At 38.2% G+C, this 20,197-nt stretch overlaps 1 protein-coding gene across 2 annotated transcripts in view; it reads left to right on the top strand.

Annotated features, from left to right (window-relative positions):
• The window catches only part of LOC124776769 (WD repeat-containing protein 82), a 68,187-nt gene that overhangs the window by 1,543 nt on the left and 46,447 nt on the right, over positions 1-20,197 (top strand). The window contains exon 2 of one of the 2 annotated variants that reach the window (XR_007015653.1): positions 8,226-8,308. The gene's annotated coding sequence lies outside the window, so the exon portion shown is untranslated. Of the gene's footprint in view, positions 3,526-8,225; positions 8,309-20,197 lie in introns of those variants that run through there. The other variant, XM_047251908.1, reaches the window with a different exon arrangement.

A 20,197-nucleotide genomic window follows, 5' to 3' on the forward strand; every position in this document is an offset into this window, starting at 1 on the left:
AATTTGGAAAGACTACAAGAAATCGTTTCATATACTTAATAGATGGTAAGGTGTACAGGCCAGTAGTTGTGTATATGTAGGAGACTGTTTTAATGACGACACACTACTTGCGTTGATAAGCAGCACGGTTTATGGAATATCAGTTTCTGTCCTCTGCTCATGAACATAGGGAAAGAGTCGTGCTTTTTCGGTTGTAATAGTAAGTGGATTACCACATGTATGTTGTGCTTCCATCTTATTTTGAAAGCTTTGCATCTTTCAGAGTAGACAGAAAGTTTCCATATGAAAGATGTCAGTATAAGCTGATTTCGTAAATCAGCATACAGGACAAGACTATTTGCTGAAGTAAATGTCCACAATGTGTTTGTGCCCAGTGCTGGCCGAAGAAGGAGTGTGTTGCTGGATTATCTATTTTGTACAAATGCCCTCAAGCTGTTTTAAAGAGGAATGATACGATGTGCTGACTGCAAGACAATGTTGGAGAGGTTTGTGTGTGTGTGTGTGTGTGTGTGTGTGTGTGTGTGTGTGTGTGTGTGTGACATACATTCTGCTCATTTTAAATGAACAGTGCTTCATAATACCACATACTGTTGATATTATATGTTCCATGTTTTGGTGTAGCGCCTCTTAGTAACTGTAACAGTTACCAAATAATGGACATAGCATTTTTGTAAATTTTAATGGACAGTTTTGCAACAGTTGTTAGACTAAGGAAGTTTCATGTTTGATGTATTGCTCTTAGTAATGCTAACAAATCAGCAGATTCTAGAAATCAGTTAGCATTTCTGTAGCTTCAAATGGACACTGTTATAACTATTGTTACCACAAAATGTAGTGAAATTACAATACAGCCTAATGATCATTATAGATTATTTAAAATACACATTTTCCATTACTCAAGTAATAGCTCACATCAAGCATTTAGGCCTACCTCCAGGGAAATAAACACTTCGGTAGTGAGTCTTATGTGACTTCTTCTTGATTAATCTCTGCATCTCAAGTGGCTGAGGATACTAGCTACACAGAGCCGTTGAGGCAGATGATCAGAGACACGTTAATTAAAACTTCTGCTTCCATGTCAACTGTGGTAAAATGGTCTGTTCTTGATTTAGAGAGGAGGCTGAAACTCAAGGAGTAAATCTAAATTAAAATGAATATTTTTGTAACTGAACTGGTTCTTCCATTTTTGTTATATTGCTGTTGCTTCAGAAATTACAAATTTATTAGAAAAATCATACTGTGTTGAGGAATAACAAAGTTTCTTTTCTTGCAGATTTGTGTTGTTGAATGTAGAACTTTCAATATTTTGTTGTTCTATTGTCAAATGTTTGAGTGCAATGTGAACATATATTGTTCTACATGTATATAAAGTGTAAATATTACTGTCTTGCTGTGGAACTGTTTATATGTAATTGTTAAAATGATTTGTGAAGGCTGTGGAGTGTGCACATTGGAGGAAAAATACATATACAACACAAATGTGGTTTTCAAACAATGTGAAATAACAGAAATAGAAAAAAAAAAATCTATTAGTGTGAAACAACAACGCCACAGTTGCATAACTATGTGTAGGTCTGAATATATGGGGATTCTGTCTCTAATTTTGATGACACAGAACAGTACAGGCATCATTCTTGTGTACTCTATGTAGAAGATAGTACTACAATTTGAGTGTGTTTTAGAAAATTGGTTACCTGTGGTTCCTTGGAAATACCTCTATAATTGATAAGTTCTCATTACCACAGTGTGAACATTCATTGCTTCAAATTACTTTCTGTTATCGAGAGTTTCAGGTTTTTAAATTTTGTAAAGGTTTAAATAAAGTACGAGGTCTCACCCCCCTCCTCACCTCCACCTCCAACAGGGTTGGTTAGCTGTCTCTGTTTTGTGCCTCTTTCATTTTTTACTTTTTTTCTCAATTTCGTGTCAGACTGTTTTGAGCATGCCATACATGAATTGTAGATTTAGATGCCAGTGGATAGTGTGAATATTAATCTTAATTAATGCCTCAGAATTTTATTATCCTCGGAATTGCATGTAGGTTTATAATTTCACTTCATCAGACTCAATGATGAAGAAATATGAAGTCTGCAGGAACATGTTTTCTAGCACTCAAACGTACTTTTTTCTATGTTCGTACTTTTCAAATAGTGTGTACATCCATTTTTATGAGTGATATAAAGAAAGCAAGCTTAGAGAGTGGCATGTAGCTTGTGTCCTCTGTCATTTGTTTCAGTGGAAATTGCCTTAAAAGTTTGGAGAACCAAACCAGCTCCACAGTTACATGCACAGCTTGAGAAATAAAATTTTCTCTGTGTCGTTTGCATATCGGACAACTTCCGTGGAGCAACATTTAGGTTTGTTTAGCATCAATCCTTGCCAGTATTAACAGCTGAATGAACCAAAGAAACAGCTTTTGGGCCTAATAAGTGTAAAGTAATTACAGATCTAAATCTAAACCCAGTGACAAGGATATTTTCTGGCAATCATACTAAACTTGAAGAGGATGAGAAATGAGAAACTATTTTTAAAAAATTCAGTAATCAAATCAATCTCTCTCTCTCTCTCTCTCTCTCTCTCTCTCTCTCTCTCTCTCTCTCTCTGGTGTGTGTGTGTGTGTGTGTGTGTGTGTGTGTGTGTGTGTGTGTGTGTTTTCTGACTGTATGTTTTCTGACTGTATGTTTATTTGACCTTCTAGCTAGAACTGCTAGGTGATTTTTTGTAAAAAGATTCTGAATTGTTTATTTTCTTTATCCCTGTTGCTACTGTTTAGTTTTCTGTCAGTATTGAGAAGAATTAGTGAAGTAATTCTTGTTACAGAAGAAAGCACTGTTATCTTTTACATATGTGCATGAAAATCTGAGATTCTTAGCTGTGATGTGATAAAATATTTGCATTTATAGTGTATTCTAAGTTACGGAAAATATGTGTGTTAGTATTAATATTAGTGTAATTTTATAGTTGTGTATTTGTGTAAAACTGCAAAATGATCCCTATGTTCCATGGCAGTTATTCATTCTCGTGAATATGACATTTGAGTAATGTGGTGCTTACATCCCAATATTTTTGTATCCACTATTCTATATGTGTGTGTTGTATAGATTTGCCACCTTATAAATGATATAATTGACAGAAATGATCTCATAAGTGTCATTTACACATTGTGGCTTGTAGATTATTTTTTCTTGTTTTCCTGTTTTGTCTGCAGTAGCAAGCATTTTTTCTGTAATATAGCCTAGTTTGAGATGTTAGATTAGATATTTATTACTAGGAAATGTTTGTATTTGAATGTGTCCACTCATTCCTATTTGTTGTTTCTCATGCTGCTTTACAAATTTGTGTGTAAGGATACACAGAATTACCCTGGTTTATCATTGCCTGTAAAGCTTAGTACTCAACTGTACAACAAGAAATATATAGTTTTAGTTTCTCTTGTAGTGTAGCGTATAGGTAGCATCAGTGACATGATTCAGCAAGACTGCAGAATTATTTAAATATCTCGGTGGTCCCTAAATAACAGGTTTTGAGTAACATAATTATTTCCTGCATTGAACAATATGGAAATTAAGTAATTACACATCCATAATTTTACAGTTCTTACAGGTTCATAAATGTACATTACATGTCCCCTCAATATTAAATTTATGGCGCACATAGTATTTTATGTGGTAAATTTGTGTGCAGTGGGTGTGAAATGTTACGCACATAATGCTATTTTATTTAGTTTTTGAATTATCGTCACAAGTTGCTGATAGACACCTACAGTATTCTTTTGTGATACCAATCCTACTGATTGCATTGGATGTTTTAAGAAATAGGCATTTGAAATTTTCCTGTCACTTGACAGTGTGTATTGATGTGTATAATTTGTCTTATAAATTGTTTAATTATATATATATATATATGTGTGTATATTAAATTCATTTTATAAATACATATGTGATAAAATGTTTTTACATGTCACATGTAATAAAACTAATTTTGTCTACTTCATCCCTGTTTGTAATTAAGCCATTTTGGCAGAGTATTAATATTATTATTTTTTTTCTGATGATAAAGCTTGCTTTCCTTCCATAGTTAAATGTGCCACAATTTGACAAACCTATTTGTGACACAACTTCCTCCAGTTTAAGTAAAGCATAGTATTCTTACTGGTTTCATGTAAATGAAGAGGTGACTGAGACATTTTAGTAATGTCATGTGCTTTTGTATTACAGTGCCTCCTGTTGGTCTGCACACCATTTCAAGCTAGGGTTAACCATGATGACCAACTAGAAATGTTTTGTCTCAGTTTGTTGGTTTTTTATAATAATTTGTGTTATAAGAGGACGTGTTTGGTTATGCAAAAATGAATGACACTTTTATTTATCATTTGCTTAGAAAATGCTTGTAGTTCTTCCTAACCAACAAATAAAATAGTGTGTTGTTTATAATGATAAAGATTCTACCCTTGCATGCTTTGTTGGAGTTTTTAAAAATATGACCACCAGGAATTTTAATTAAAGAGTTGCGTCCATTTGAAAAAGACAAACTGTCCACTATCATGAGCTACCTTTGCCTTCTTTGTAAAGATAAAATCACCCTTAAAACCAAAGTTTTGTAATCACAGTAGGATGCAGTTTCCACATTTTTATTTACATCACTTAACTAGGTGTAACAGTAACCAAATATCATAAAAATCATAAACAAAAAAAAAAGATTCCACATTCTGGTAAAAACATTTTCAAGGATATGTATATAGAATAATGACTCACTCTGAATTTTGTTAATGTCCATGGCAGCGGCTTATTATCATTGTTCACTTCTCACCGCCACAGAACCCAAAGTTGCTAATCTCTAATTAGTTGAGATATGTTGGACAAATCTCCCATCTTTCTATGTGTGCCTAAAATCAACTGTATCTTGCAAGGTACTGAAAGACAGTTACAATTTTCTATGAATTTGGACAACTACAAAACCTGTTTTGAGGTACTAGTAACGTACTAGAAACTGTACACAATATATATACTCAATGTGCCTGTGAGCAATATGTCTTGCACATGCAACATGTATACATAAAATGAATAGCTTGATGGTCTCAGAATTTCTGTAATATAATATAAAAGAATGGAATTACAAATCTAGATGATGATTTTACTATGATTTAAATCACAAAAATCCAAGTGCTAATTGGCCTTTGTTGGCTTTGAATATCGGAGAAATATCACCGGACATTTTCAGTGTTATATTGTAAAATACGTTATTTTACTGCAACTTAAATGTCATGGCATCACCCACACATTTTAAAACACATCGCCTCGAATTTTCCAGCTCTGCTTTACATGTACATGACGATTTTATTTTTTCCACCCTGCTGTCTACTTTAAACACTACTGCAGTGGTGTGCACTCAAGAAGGCAGCTCTGATGAGGTGTTCGGTGCAGAGGGAGAGTATGATATATCACTCTGTTTCCCTTGTGCTCTCTGTCCCTTTTCCACACCACACCCTCCAGCCATTGTCTACTGTGGTAATTGGCAATGCTGTTTGTTTCTGACCTAGTAGAATTTATATGCTTGGAAAACAGTCTCTGTTTATTCTTAAAGTGATACCTGTACTTGGTTCACACCACACATAATGAACACCGTAGTGCCTAAATAACCTTGTCATACCTAAATTAACATGAAAATCATCACTGAAGCGTACACTGGGGGTTGACTTGGTGGAACAATGCTGTTGGCTGGAGTTCAAATGTTAAACTACGAATCACTCCCATTTCTTAAATTCACACCACCATAACATGTGTTCCTTGTTTGTGATCACTTCAGTAACCAAATATATGCTGGTAAATGAGGATTTAAATTCATCAGAATGTTAAGAGGTGACACTGTTTATTAACTGGATATATTTGGCCCTAAAACACGAACTAATCAAAATTTAGGCTGATAGGTAAACCATGCAATAAACTGAATCAGTGTGGACTTCAAAATTGTTTTGTTTGGGGTATCTCAATTGCTTGTATAGTTTCATATCATGCTAAAGCTGGATACCTTGTTATTAATGGCACTCTTTTACTTGAATATGTTTTCTTGCATGTTTATAGAAGTCTCTTGCACTTTTAGCAGTTATTGCCTAATCTTTCCTTTTTGTCATACAGGTCTTTTTGTTACCCAATCAGTCTAAAAAATTTCAAGACTGGATTAATAAAAAAAGATGGAGAAACATAAAGACAGTGGTTTTAATGTTTCAGGTATTCTACATAGTTCTCTCTCACTTGACTACAACTCGGAGAACGTTCATAGAACAATGTAAACTGTCAGGAAATTCCTTCTGGATGTCCAGCATGCACGCCACATTGACTTGAATGTTGATTATGTCATCAGAACATTCACCCTTCATATGAATTTCTAGACTTTGTTGCTTTGTGGTAGGTTTTACTGAGAAATCAAGTCTTGTTGCTCGTGATGATTTTTTAGTGGAAATGAATTGTCCACATTCTGCATTTCAGTGAAGTTAAGGAAGGTGTCCATTTACATTGTTTTTGTGTGCAGGACAAACATTGCACATACTTTCTTCTTCTCAAAAACATTCTGGAGAACACCTTGAACATTTTATTTAAAAATGTGGCACCATTGATATTTGCGACACAACACTGATACAGTACTGCCGCGCGGTCTGAAGTGTCCTGTCACGACTCCCCCCGTCGGGAGGTTTGAGTTGTCCCTCGGGTGTGCCACTGTAGTTATCATGCTGACATTGCTTGTACATCAGGAATAAAATCTGTCTTGGAACTTGTTGGATGGACAGTGTATCATCATCATTATTCTCCTTACCATAGGATGTAGCCCAGGAAGTTTGACTCAACATACAAGTTAACAAATTTCTCTGGTAAATGTAACTCTGATGTATGTAATTGTCCAGTACATCCATTACCAGAAAAGCAAATAATGAAGACTGGAAATTTTTCCTTTAGAGGATCACGGATGCTGGTGTTAACAACTGTCTAGGCTGAGTACTTACGCAAGACATTTCCTCCCAAATAGCATGTGACAGCTTTGTACTTCCATTAATCCAGGCACTACTCATAAAAGTTATTAGTTCATGATTTTTAAGGACAGTGGATTTAATTTTAGTATGTTACTCCAAAAATTTGTGGTATAACTTGGCATTTCCAATATTTTTTCTTCTGTTTCTCAAACTGTTTAAAAAACAATGGACATTAAATAAAGACAACTGTTTTAGAATCTGATTCAGTAAATTCTCAATGGAGCTATGTACGTTCACTGTCCCCTGACTGCAACAGATTTTTTTTTTTCAGTACCATAATCACCAGTATTTTGTAAATTATTCACATGTCGTACTTTACTTTGTATTGTTTTGCAATGTTCACCTTCAGTACAGTGCCACATCTTACCAGCTCTGTAGGTTTTCTGGAAAATTTTCAGTTTAGCAACATTTCCAAAAAAAAGTTGAAATTTGTATATTGACGTAGTATGTAAATGTTAGGCTGTCTGGGATGGAAGTATTTGAGGTGGGCACAATTAATAAAATATTTAATTGTGGATGTTTAGGTCAGGATTTTAAAACCAAAATACCCATATGCTTCTGTAATTGTCATTGTCCTGTGATTTTGCAAGGTCATTCTCTTCTCTTCATTTAACTAACTTCGTGCTTTTTCTTTCAGGGTATTTTCAACAGGCATCACCCAAATAAAGCTTTCAGACCTTCCATTTTATTTCTTCAGATATCTCATTCCACACCCACTTGTTGGTTTCTTATTTTATTTGATTATTTTAGTGCATATCTGATACATTATCTAAGAGTTTAGCAAGAACTGCTTTCTTTTAATTCGACTCTCCAGCAGAATTTAATGGACTCATTTAACTACACTAGACAAGGATGGGGCACACTTGTAGAATTCAAATGATGATATCAGTTGGTTAGGCAATCTTGTGTGTGTGTGTGTGTGTGTGTGTGTGTGTGTGTGTGTGTGTGTGTGTGTGTGTGGTCTCATTGCATTTCTTTCTTAATTTCTCACTCTTTTCTGTGTCATTCATGTCGTGTTTTCAGATACTCCTGTATTTAAATATTCTTGCGTAAAGAACAGTTTCAATGATACCTGTAGCCAAATTAATCTTAAAAGTGCGAAAAACAGGGTTTGATGATAGGCTTTTCTTACTAAAATTAGTTATAAAATATCTCACTTGTAACAAAATATACTTAGGTGGTAATAAATTTGGTTTTTCAGTGAATAATCCCTTCAAAACTACAATGCAGTATTCTACTGAAGAGGTTCTGGAAGAAAGTGATGACCCAAGAGCATATTTTGAGGTATTTCATGTTACAAGTTTCATCAGATATAAAGATTATAAAAAAAACACAATAAAACAAAGGAAATTACGTAGTAGAAAGCGTTTTACATAAGAACTGTCTGTTTCCATAATTTGATGCATTCGAAAGCACCATAGATTATGTGATCAGACCAATATTTACAAAACTGAGGGATAGCACTTCAATTGTACAAAAGAGTAATAATTTTAAGTATTTTTTGTAAAAATTTCACGATGTTGTGCACACTTCATGTCAGTAACTTCCCTGTTCAATAAACTTGATTAATTTAGTGCCCCCTTTTTTTCAAAAAGAAATAATATTTTATTAAAAAGAATTAAATATCATTCCTTTAAGCTACACTTTTTATTCTGGCTCATTTACAAGTGGAATGGCCCATGTAAAACAATAAGCTATAATTGTCTGGTTGAAGTCAACTGTTGTGGTGCAGGCAAGGCTAATAATGCGGAAAAAATTATCGAAAATATTATGTTTGAAATGAAAGTTGATAATTGTGAAATGCATGTACAAGAAGAAGCAAGGTTACAAGTATTGCCAACATGAACTGTAAATATGATATGAATGTAGGGAGACGTTTAACCCATTTGCGGATGTGCCGATGGTCATAAAATGAGTGGGCGCACAGCACTCTTTGTACTATTGTAAAGAATACCTGTCTTTATGTGTTAAGGTAAACATAGGAGCACAGTGCTGTAGTTTTAATCCTATTTTAATTAAACTCTGATAAAATAAAACTTACACAATATGTGCTAAAGCACTGTTTAATTAAACAATAATCAAATAAACTTTCATTATATCACTCTATTGCCATGGATAGTTGTTATCACACAGTAATGACCCCCTCAAAGTATTAAACAGCACAGTTGCATCAGAAGTCAGCCAACCACTTAGTTGATTACTCATTATCTCATGGACAACTGCCTCATTGTGGGATTGTGCTGCTAGCTTGGTGTAATTTTCTCGCATGGACGGTACATTTTTTCCTTACCTAGCTTTCTCCCACCCACTTCACCTGGTCCTTCTCCAACCATCATGCCACCTTCCTAGATGTCAATCTCCTCCTTGCATATGGCTACACCCACACCTTAGTCCCCATCAAACCCACCAATCACCAACAGTACCCGCAATTTGACAGCTGCCACTCCTTCCATACCAAAAAATCCCTCCCATACAGTCTGGCCACCTGTGGCAAACACATCTACAGTGATGAGAATTCTCTTGCTCAGTACGCTTGAAAGCCTCTCAAAGGCCTTCGCAGACAGGCACCAGACCTAATACAAAACATATCTCCTGTGCCCCACACACACACACACACACACACACACACACACACACACACACACACACACACACTCTCTCTCTCTCTCTCTCTCTCCTGACCCTCAGATCCATTCCAAGAACCAACCACAAAGAAGTGCCCCCATTGTCACCCAATTCCACCCAGGAATGGAGCAACTAAGCCATGTCCTTCGTCAGAGCTTTGATTATCTATCATCATGCTCTGAAATGAGGGACATTCTACCCAGGATACTGCCATCCCCTCCAAAAAAGGTGTTCCGCCACTCACCTAACCTCCATGTCATCTTGGTCCATCCCTATGCCACTCCCACCACCCAATCCCTTGCCACAGGGTCAGACCCTTGCAAAGACTCAGATGCAAGACCTTCCCTGTCCATTCACCCAGCTCCTCATACTCCAGTCCTGTCACAGCCTTATCCTACCCCATCAGAGGCTGGGCCACCTGTGAAAGCAGCCATGTTATATACCAGCTACCGAGCTAGGTGGCGCAGTTATTAGTACACTGGACTCACATTCGGGAGGATGACAGTTCAGTCCCGTGTCCAGCCATCCCGATTTAGGTTGTCTGTGATTTCCCTAAATCGCTTCAGGCAAATGCTGGGATGGTTCCTTTGACAGGACATGGCCAATTTCCTTCTCCATCCTTCCACAATCCAATAAGACCGATGACCTTGCTGTTTGGCGTCTTCCCCCAGATCAGTCCAATCCAATATACCAGATCTGCTGCAACCACTGCACAGCATTTTACATTGGTATGACAACCAAATAGCTGTCAACCAGAATGAATGGCCACTGTGAAACTGTTACCAGAAACAAAAACAAGGTGGACTGTCCAGTGGCACAACTTGCAGCGGAGCACAACGTGCAAGATTTCAGTGGCTATTTCACAATCTGTGCCATCTGGATACTTCTCACCACCACCAGGTTTTCTGAGCTGTGCAGATGAGAGCTCTCCTTACAGCTTATCCTTTGCTACCAAATCTCTCTGGCTTAAACCTAAGGTAACTCGCTGTCCCCTCACCCAATAATGTGTGTGTGTGTGTGTGTGTGTGTGTGTGTGTGTGTGTGTGTGTGTGTGTGTGTGTGTGTGTGTGTTTTTCTCATTCTCCTATAGCTTGAGAAAGGAATTTCATTCCGAAAGCTAGCAAAGCAAAGCTCTGCTTTTGTATCTGTTGACGACGCAGCACTTCTGGCATTCATTGAGTCATCTCCTCATTCCTAAATAATTCATTAATTTGCTGTTTATTTTATATTACTGCTGCTCACTTGGACATATGATAGCACACAGTTTATCACTGCGTTAACTGAAGCAATAACAGAAGATTAGATATGGCCTTGCCATTGTGAAACAACAATGGAAGGGTGCAGAACAATTTTATTTGTGTTTGCCACACTTTAAGCAAGGAACCCTTGAAGGTTAAGGAGAAAAGAATAGCATGCTGTACAGATATTAGAACATTTAAAAAAATTCACCTTTGAAAGATCATAAGCCAAATGTGCTTCAACAGTTGCAATGGGAAAATGTAGACTGGTAGTCAATGTTTCAAAAACATTAGTTGACATATGACAAAAAACTCTTCACTGTGTCAGGAATATATGAAGTGGTGGTTTGGGATTAAAACAGTGTGTTGAAACACTTGTTAATACAGTATTACCCATTAAGATGTGTTATGGGTTTAAGCTGCCTTGGATGTTGGCACTTGTAGGGAATTTGGTGTGTGTTTTTATTTTTATTTGTTACATGTGTGTTACGTTGCAATGAGACTTTGTGTCAATTTGTATTGAGAGTCAGATGATTAACAACAGGCTGGTTCATAACAGAAATAATTTCCTTCATTTGCCTTTACAGCTGTGCTTTCTTTTCCGTATACATAACGTAATCTAAATCATTAAAAGGTAGGATATCAGTTTCCTTATTTTCCAGTTTATATAATACTAGCTCAGAGGCCTTATCCTCAGCCAGTCCTAGAATTTCTTTTTGTCTCTTGTTGCAGTGTTCATTAATTCCAAAAACTCAAATTGCACCTTGGTTTGGAATTTGTGTTAAGCTTTATTTCCCCTATAATTGGCTGGGGGAGGCAGTGCAACTTCAAAGAAAGTAATAGCAAACTACCTTCAATAGCTCCTTGCCTAGTAAAGCACTGTGGTGGTGAAACCAATCTCTGGGTTCTCGATTGTATTACCTTTTTTGTTACTTAATGGAGTACATAATCAAATGTTTTGGATTTCTAGGTTCTTGTGATTTTTCAGAATTTCTCCAAAGAGAATATTCATTGATATTGTAGAATGTACTGTTATCTTTCCAGAAATGAAATTGATATCTTGACATTGTATTTCATATTTGCTTGTTAGTAATTTACCAACAATTTTTGAAGAGACTGGTAAAGCATGGCGTATTTTTATTCCTCACAAATTCCTGTAAGCCCCTCTTGGACAACACCTTCATTTTCATGTACGTTACAGTGTGTGGAAAGAATCTTCCTTCAGAGGAGAGAGGTTTCTTCTGTAGGTTAAGATTCTGCAGTCACATTCAAAACTACTTTGACTACTTCCATTAGTTTGCTGCAATCCTGTTAAGTAATTTAACTTTAAATTAGTACTAATTTTCTACATCGTGTGTCGCAATTCTTTCAGATTTGCTGAAAAGTTTTCTTTCTTCGTAAGTGAAAGAGAGAGATGTATTTTAGTCTGTAGGTAAACATTTACAGCTGCTTCTGAAGGAGGGTTGTGTATTTCTGTCTGCAAGACATACACTGAGGTGACTAAACTCCTGAGATACCTCCTAATACCATGTTGAACCTCCTTTCACCCAACATAATGCAGCTACTCGATGTTGTATGAACTCAGTAAGGTGTTGGAAGTCTCCTGCAGAAATATTGAGACTTGCAACCTCTGTGGCTGTCCATAATTGCAAAAGTACTGCCAATGCAACATTTTGTCCCATAAGTGTTTGATGGGATTCATATTGGGCGATCTGGGTGGGCAAACAATTTGCTCAAATTGTCCAGAATGTTCTTCAAACCAGTCATGAACAGTTGTGGCCCAGCAACATGGTACATTGTCATCCATAAAAATTCCATCATTGTTTGGGAACATGAAGTCCATGAATGGCTGCAAATGGTCACCAAGTAGCCAAACATAACCAGTTTCCATTCAATGATTGCTTCATTTGGACCAGAGGACCCCGTCCATTCCATATAAACACAACTCACACCATTGCAGAGCTGCCACCAGCATGCACAGTGCTTTGTTGACAACTTGGGTCCATGGCGTCTGCACCAAACTCGAACCCTACCGTCAGCTCTTACATACTGAAATTGGAACTCATCTGACCTGGCCGTGGTTTTCAGTCATCTAGGGATCAACCAGCATGGTTACAAGCCCAGGAGAGGCACTGCAAGCAATTTTGTGCTGTTAGGAAAGACGTGTGTTGGTCGTCTGCTGCCATACCCCATTAATGGCAAATTTTGCTGCACCGTCATAACGTGTGTGTCCGCTGTACATCCCACATTGATTCTTGTGGTTGTTTCATGCAGTGTTGTTTGTCTGTTAGCAGTGACAATTCCATGCAAACGCTGTTGCTCTTGGCCGTAAGTGAAGACCGTCAACCACTGCATTGTCCATAGTAAGAGGTAATGCCTGAAATTTGATATTCTTGACACAGCATATCTTGGAAAATTATAACCCATAACTATTAGCGAAGTAGAATTTCTCTTGCATCTAACTCCATCTACGAGTCCACGTTAAAAGTCTCTTCATCGTGCAGTCGTAATCACATTGGAAACCTTTTCACATGAATCACCTGAGTACAAATAACAGCTCCGCCAATGCACTGCCCTTTTATACCTTGTGTACACGGTACTACCGCCCTCTGCAAAAGTGGATATCACTGTTCCATGACTTTGTCACCTTAGTGTAATACCCAGTTCATATTTCATGACTGACCTTACTGTCTTCCGCTTATTCCAGTGATTCAGAACTGATTGTCATCTGCCATGTCTTTCACTGATTTTCCAACTATTTTAAATGCGGTTTTATGAAGTTTGACATATGACAAAGTTCAATTGAAATCAATTTTTTCATGTTCTATAGATCCCACCAAGGAGGAGAATCCTTAGGAATATGGTACGAGTTAAAAAATATGTTAATATAAGGCAAAGTCTTGTAGAAACTTATGCTTTATACTGTATATTTGCAATAAACTATCACTATATTGTTGAACACTAATCACATTTAAGCCATGTAGTTTAATTGCAAAATTAGAAAGAAAGCTGATACACTTTGAAAAAAACATGCTGCCACCTTAGCTCTACTGTATAGCTACTGTTTATTTGCCAATAGTAGCATAGTATCTACTTGATTATAGTGGTATTTTTCAAAGAAAATATTTTTACCTCTGTCAGTACTTGGTCCTATTTATAGTATATTATTGTTTGTACAGCTTTATGGCAAACATTGAAACTTGTCATGTGGGCTACAGAACCTTTAAGTCACTGAACCTTATCCAGACAATTTGTAGAAAGTGTGGCTAGAGAGGCATGTGTTTTAATTTTCTTTTGAACTATTAGGGATTCCCAATTTTTTGCTTTATATTAACATGAGCTTATTGAATTTCTTACCAGTAGAGAACGTAGCTCCATTCTGAATCCTGGTTGAGGAGTCGATCTTTATTAGAAAATTATTTTATGTCTTGTATTGTGACTGCTTATATAACATTCATTTACAACTGATTTATATTATCAGCTATAAAAAATCATCAAGTAGTAAATGTATTGTGAAGTGAGTATAAGAATCCCAAGATCCTTAAACAATTTTCTGTGAAATGTAAGAGTGTCTTCTTTGGACAATATTCTTACTGCTCACTTCTATTGAACGAACATGTTTAGGTTTGATGCCCCATGGAGTGAAAATATAATATGCCAACACCCTTGTCTTTAGGTCAACACAGTGGGAGATGCCTTTAAGGCCTAATGTGTTGAACTGAACTTCTTGGCGAATTTATCCACGTGTTGATTTCATTTTAACCTGTTATCTATCTGTACTATAAGGAATTTTACATGCTGCACTTCATTCAGTGTATGCCTATTAATGTCTACTTCTGTTACTAAAAGATCATTGTTGCTTGTTTGAAGCTGCATGTAATTTCATGTGGACATGTCTAAAGAACTAAACACATGAATGAGTGCCCACTGCACCAACTGTGGCCAAGAGCAGAGTTGACCGCCCAACGCACTATTGACACCCAACCCTCCAGATATCAGACACTCAGATTGGTACCAAATGTGTATCGATAGAGTATCAACCAAGACACCGATTTGGTTCATTCTGTCGTCCAGTAGAAGATATGTAAACGGTAATTAAAAGTAACACCAGAACTATGGTGTATAGGAAAAGCGTATCCCTAAGCCATGACAGTGAAGAGCCCTGGTAAGGGAGTTAGTAGAGTGTCAGATCGTTGTCCTAAAGGTCCCGAGTTCAAAGTGCCCTGATGGTGATTTGTTTTTACATTTTATGCGTGAAATTGTTATTTGGGAGAACATTTTTCTGACATGTAAAAGGACACATCAGAGTTTGTGTAATGTTCTTTTGACAGTCTGCTTTTGCTTCATTAGTTGAAAGTAGCAAACCTACAGAGTACATTTATTTGTACTGATAGGTGCAGTGTTATGTATAGAAATGTATATATAGGCCTGCTACTTTCAACTAATGAAGCAAAAGCAGATTGCCAAAAGAACATTGCAATAAACTCCAAAACATCCTTTTACATGTCAGAAAAATGTTCTTCCCTATAACAATTCCATGCGTAAACTGTTAAAAGAAAATCGCAATTAGTGCATTTCGAGCATGGAACCCTTAGTATGATGAGCTGACACTCTTCCAATTCCCCCCATGATTGTAATGTTAAGGGTCCGGATCTTCTCTGGTAGAGGATGGTCGATTGGGATGAATCAAAAGCTACTCAATGACAGCAAGATGTATTTATTACTTTTCAAACCATATAGAGGAGTTGATGAGACAAGCTACATAACAAAAGGACTGCTGTTCAATTTAGCTGTCAGCCAAAATGCTTTCTTCTTGTTCACACAAGCACAACTTATACATGCATGATCTCTGTTTCTAGCCGTCACAGCTGGACCTGGTTGTAATTGCACATGATGAGAGAAGCAAACCAGTGCCAAGTGTAAGGAGGAGGCATGGGGTGGGGAAGGTGGGTAATAGCAGGGTAGGATCAGAGAACGTGTAGTGCAGCTTGTAGAAGTGTGCAGAGATGTGATGGGGACAGGGTAGGGTTGTTAGAAGCAGTTGGAAGCTTTGAGGATGAGAGAAATGAAGGGAAAGATTGGAAGGAAAAGGAGAGATATTGGGGGGAAAAGGACTAGTCAGTGCATTGGGGGAATGGAAGGCTGTGTTATGCTGGTATGGAAGTAGGGAAGGGGATAGGTAACTGGAGGACAGGGACTAGCGAAGGTTGGGGTCAGGGGGCTATAGAAACATAGGATATATTGCAGGGACACTTATAACCTGCACAATTTAGAAAAGCTGGTATTGGTAGGAAGGATCCATGTGGTGTAACCTGTGAAGCAGTCGTTGAAATGAAGCACTCTTGTGTTGGCAATATATTCAGCAACTGAGTGGTCAAGCTTTCTCTTGCCTTAGTTTGTCAGTGGCTATTAATGCGGACAGAAAACTTGTTAGTTTTTAGTTGGTTTATTACTTTTCAGTAGTCGATATTAGTAGCTCATGCCCCCATCACATGCGTGCTAGTTGATGGACATGGAATGTACAGACGTAGGCAGTGAAGCATTGTCGTGAAGATGACAGTATCATCTATGCCCAGCTCTGCGTGATGGTGGACCAACCTTGAAAGATATACATTTCTGGCTGGATGGCTGAACTGCATCAGGAACAAAAGTGGCAGATTGGCATGGCTGTATGAGTACAGGATGTGCTGGTTGCCTGTCCCAACTATGCCGACTGACACGAGCACAAAAAATATTCAGACTGTGACCTCCCATCCAGGATCTGGCACTGGCAGATGTCCAGTGACTTGGCGGCAAGGAGGGCCTCAGTTTGACCTTGGCCCATAATTATTGTGGTTAGACACCCTGTTAGGCAGTCCTGACAATATGAGAGTGAAATGTAACAGACCAGAATGGAAAGCAAACTGAACAGATCATTATCACACCTTTTCTTTGATTGAGGGCTAGCCACCACCCAAATTCCAATACCATTCTAAAGGTTAATGGATGTATTTTGTGTCTTATCTTAGTATGCTAATTATATCATATGCAACCATTTCAAATTATACAAAGAATAAGATAATCATAATGTCTGATATATAAACAAAATTGTAATGTCCACCTAGTGGATAATGCTATATGTAAATATTTACTGAGTACCAACATACCAAACCGAAAAAAAACCCTGTTGCTAGGAACATCTGAAATTCTCACATTCTGTGTAATTAACATATAATGAAAACATGTTATGCCATAGTGAAAAGTCTTGTGTTTCAATCCTTCTGGCGAAGTGCTGAGATATGTTGATGCTGTGATTTTTTACTAGTGGACCAGTGGAGTGTCCCCCTCTGCCTGTCTACAGGCAGCTGTATACTGACTGTTTGGCAGATGCAGGATTGATTTTTTTTTTGGGGGGGGGGGGGGGGGTGGAATGCGAAGCTGTGCTGATTGGGGCAGAGGGTGCTCTGTTTGTTTGCATCTCTTTGTGTAGGCATTCCAACCATTTCTTGCAAATTGAATGGTGCTGCCCATGCTCTAGTCGTACTGTTGATAATGCCAAATTCCAAGCCGCACGTAGTTTGTATTCTTCACCTCTGTTGACAAGATTGTTGTGAATCCCTATTTCAGTGAATGTCTTTATGATTTCATCCTGGGCTGATTGCTAAGCAAAGCTCCTTGATGCAATGTTTCAAAATTCAGTGCTCCATTTGCCCAAAGTACTGTTGGCCACTTTCACAGGGAATGCAGTATATGTACTATATGTTCATTTTTAATTGGTACTTCACATAGCCAAGCCAATCTTTTGTCTACAGCATTGGTTGAAAGATCGTACTTGTATTGGATTTTTTGAGTAACCCTGCAATTCTACCAGGGAGGGTTCTCAGGTATGGAAGGAAAGCGAGTCTCTTGTCTTCTTCCTCAGTTTTCAGCATCTTACCTCTTCTGAATGCCCTACTAATCTGTGCTTCAGTTTGCATAATACTTCCTTCAGGTGTTGTTGTTCCTCCAGGACACTTTTTTTACTGCATATGATGTGTGCTCTATGTACCAGTGCGGCCAGCACTGTCTGCCTTTGCACTAGATGGTGGCAGCTCATTACATGCAGGTACAATTCTGTATTTGTGTTCTTCTTATACACTGAATTTCCTAGCATACCACCTACCTACTTCCTTATTATTATTTCCAGAAAATGGAGATAACCATTCTCCTCTATTTTCTTAGTGAAAGCAATGTTGTCATAAATGCTGTTAACATGGTCCAAAAACAATATGAGGAGTGTGTGACCAGGTGATCCAGAAACTCATCTATTGCCTGTCTGGTGTGCTCTCCAACCACAAAAGTATTGTCAACATAGCAGAAGAAATGCTTGGTTTTCTGATGAATGATTTGAAGAGCAACCTCCTCAAAGTGTTCCATGTAGAGGCTTATAATCCCTGGCGCAAGTGGGGATTCCATGCTCACTCCACACATTAGTTCATAGAAGTTTCCATTGCGCTTGAGGTAGGTGGTTGTCAGTGCATGTTCAAAGAATTTAACTATTTGTGGCTCAAAATGAGCGAGCAGCAGCGAAGAGAGGGACTTTCCTCAATAGCGATGTAATGTTGAAATCCCAAGAGTGTTGTCTCTTTGTAACCACACAGCCTTAAGAATTTTCACAGAATCAGTAGAGCTTTTTACGTGGTGACTGCAGTGTCCTACAAGGGGTTTCAGAAGTGTTGTCAGCTATTTTATCAATCCATAATTGTGTGAATTGTTGATGTCAACCGAGCGAGGTGGCGCAGTGGTTAGACACTGGACTCGCATTCGGGAGGACGACGGTTCAATCCCGCGTCTGGCCATCCTGATTTAGGTTTTCCGTGATTTCCCTAAATCGTTCCAGGCAAATGCCGGGATGGCTCCTTTGAAAGGGCATGGCCGACTTACTTCCCTGTCCTTCCCTAATCCAATGAGACCGATGATGTTGCTGTCTGGTCTCCTTCCCCAAACAACCCAACCCCCCCCCCCCCCCAACCCAAATGACAAAAAATGTTGATGTCGAGTGTCAGCTGCGGTGGTACCCTTTCCTTGTGAATGTTAATCAGCCTGTACAACCATGGTGTCCATGGTGCCCTGGTATACAGCCTCTCCTTCACTGCCTCTGGCAAATCTGAGTTCTTCAGCAGAGCCACAATTCACCTGGTCATCATTGAGGTTAGATTATTCTTGAGCTTCCTGTAGGCCTGGTCCTGTAGCAATGAGCCAATTTTACAATGGTAATCATTTGTGCTTATCAGCAACATTGAATTCCCTTTATCTGCTGGAAAAACCATATGTCAGCATTAGCTTTAAGTGATTGGATAGCCTCCTGTTAGCTACCATAATGTATGTTTTTGGAAGTTGGGGCTTGTCAATAATCCTGCAGCTTTCCTGACAGATCTCCTCTGCTTCTTCCTTTGGTAGGCCTCGTATTGCTTCCTCAATGCTGCTTGTCTAGTTTTGGTATGGTCCTCAGGACATGTGCGAAGTTCAGTCCTTTCTCGAGGTCCGAATTGTAGCTGAATTCATTACTTTATTCGTCAGATTTACAATAGCTCTAGTGTTATTTGCCTCATTTTTGGCTGTCTGAGCTCCGAACAGTCTCAGATATGCCAAGCTATTTTGTGGCAACACATCATTTCTGACCTAGCGGTTGATGTAAAAGATGTAATGTACCCATTCTCAAGTGTATTCTGGTAGTGTCTATACCATATGCAGGTGGCATGGGAGGAGAGTACAGGAGTTCTTGTCTAGCTCTTCCCAAGTAAACTGAATGTACTCCCTCACAATGGCCATGCCTGCTCATCATAAAATGTGGTCGGTCATCTTTGATTCAACTGGGTGTCGTAGGTATGTAAACCGTCGTAGAATGTTTTCATCTTAAAATTTTTGAAGGAAAACTAATGTTTAGCAGTTTTGCTGTTCTGGTGCATTATTTTGCCAGTTGTTTGATGCTGCAGAACATTTCTTCCCTGTTGAGGTGCAGTATATGTGTTGCAGGCTTGCCTGGCTGTTGGTGAAAAAGCTCTTGAGGTTCCAGCCAGGTGGCAGAGTTAAAATAGCAGTGTTTCAGTGAGTATCATAATCATCATTTTCTGGCAAATTGCTTTCACTGTGAAAATAGTGGAGAATGTCTCCCATTCCTGGAAGGAAGAAGGCAGATGGTTTGCTAGGCCATTCAGCATATAGGAAGAAGACACACACAGACCCGTGCCTGCATGCCTTGAGCTACAACATCCAGCATAACGGCAGACGATGCTGATCATCCAGGTACATAGGGTGCTCATTTGCCTTCTCTACCTGAGACCACTTTCAA

The sequence above is a fragment of the Schistocerca piceifrons genome, chromosome 2, assembly GCF_021461385.2.
Source record: "Schistocerca piceifrons isolate TAMUIC-IGC-003096 chromosome 2, iqSchPice1.1, whole genome shotgun sequence".
Taxonomy (NCBI): Eukaryota; Metazoa; Arthropoda; class Insecta; order Orthoptera; family Acrididae; genus Schistocerca; species Schistocerca piceifrons.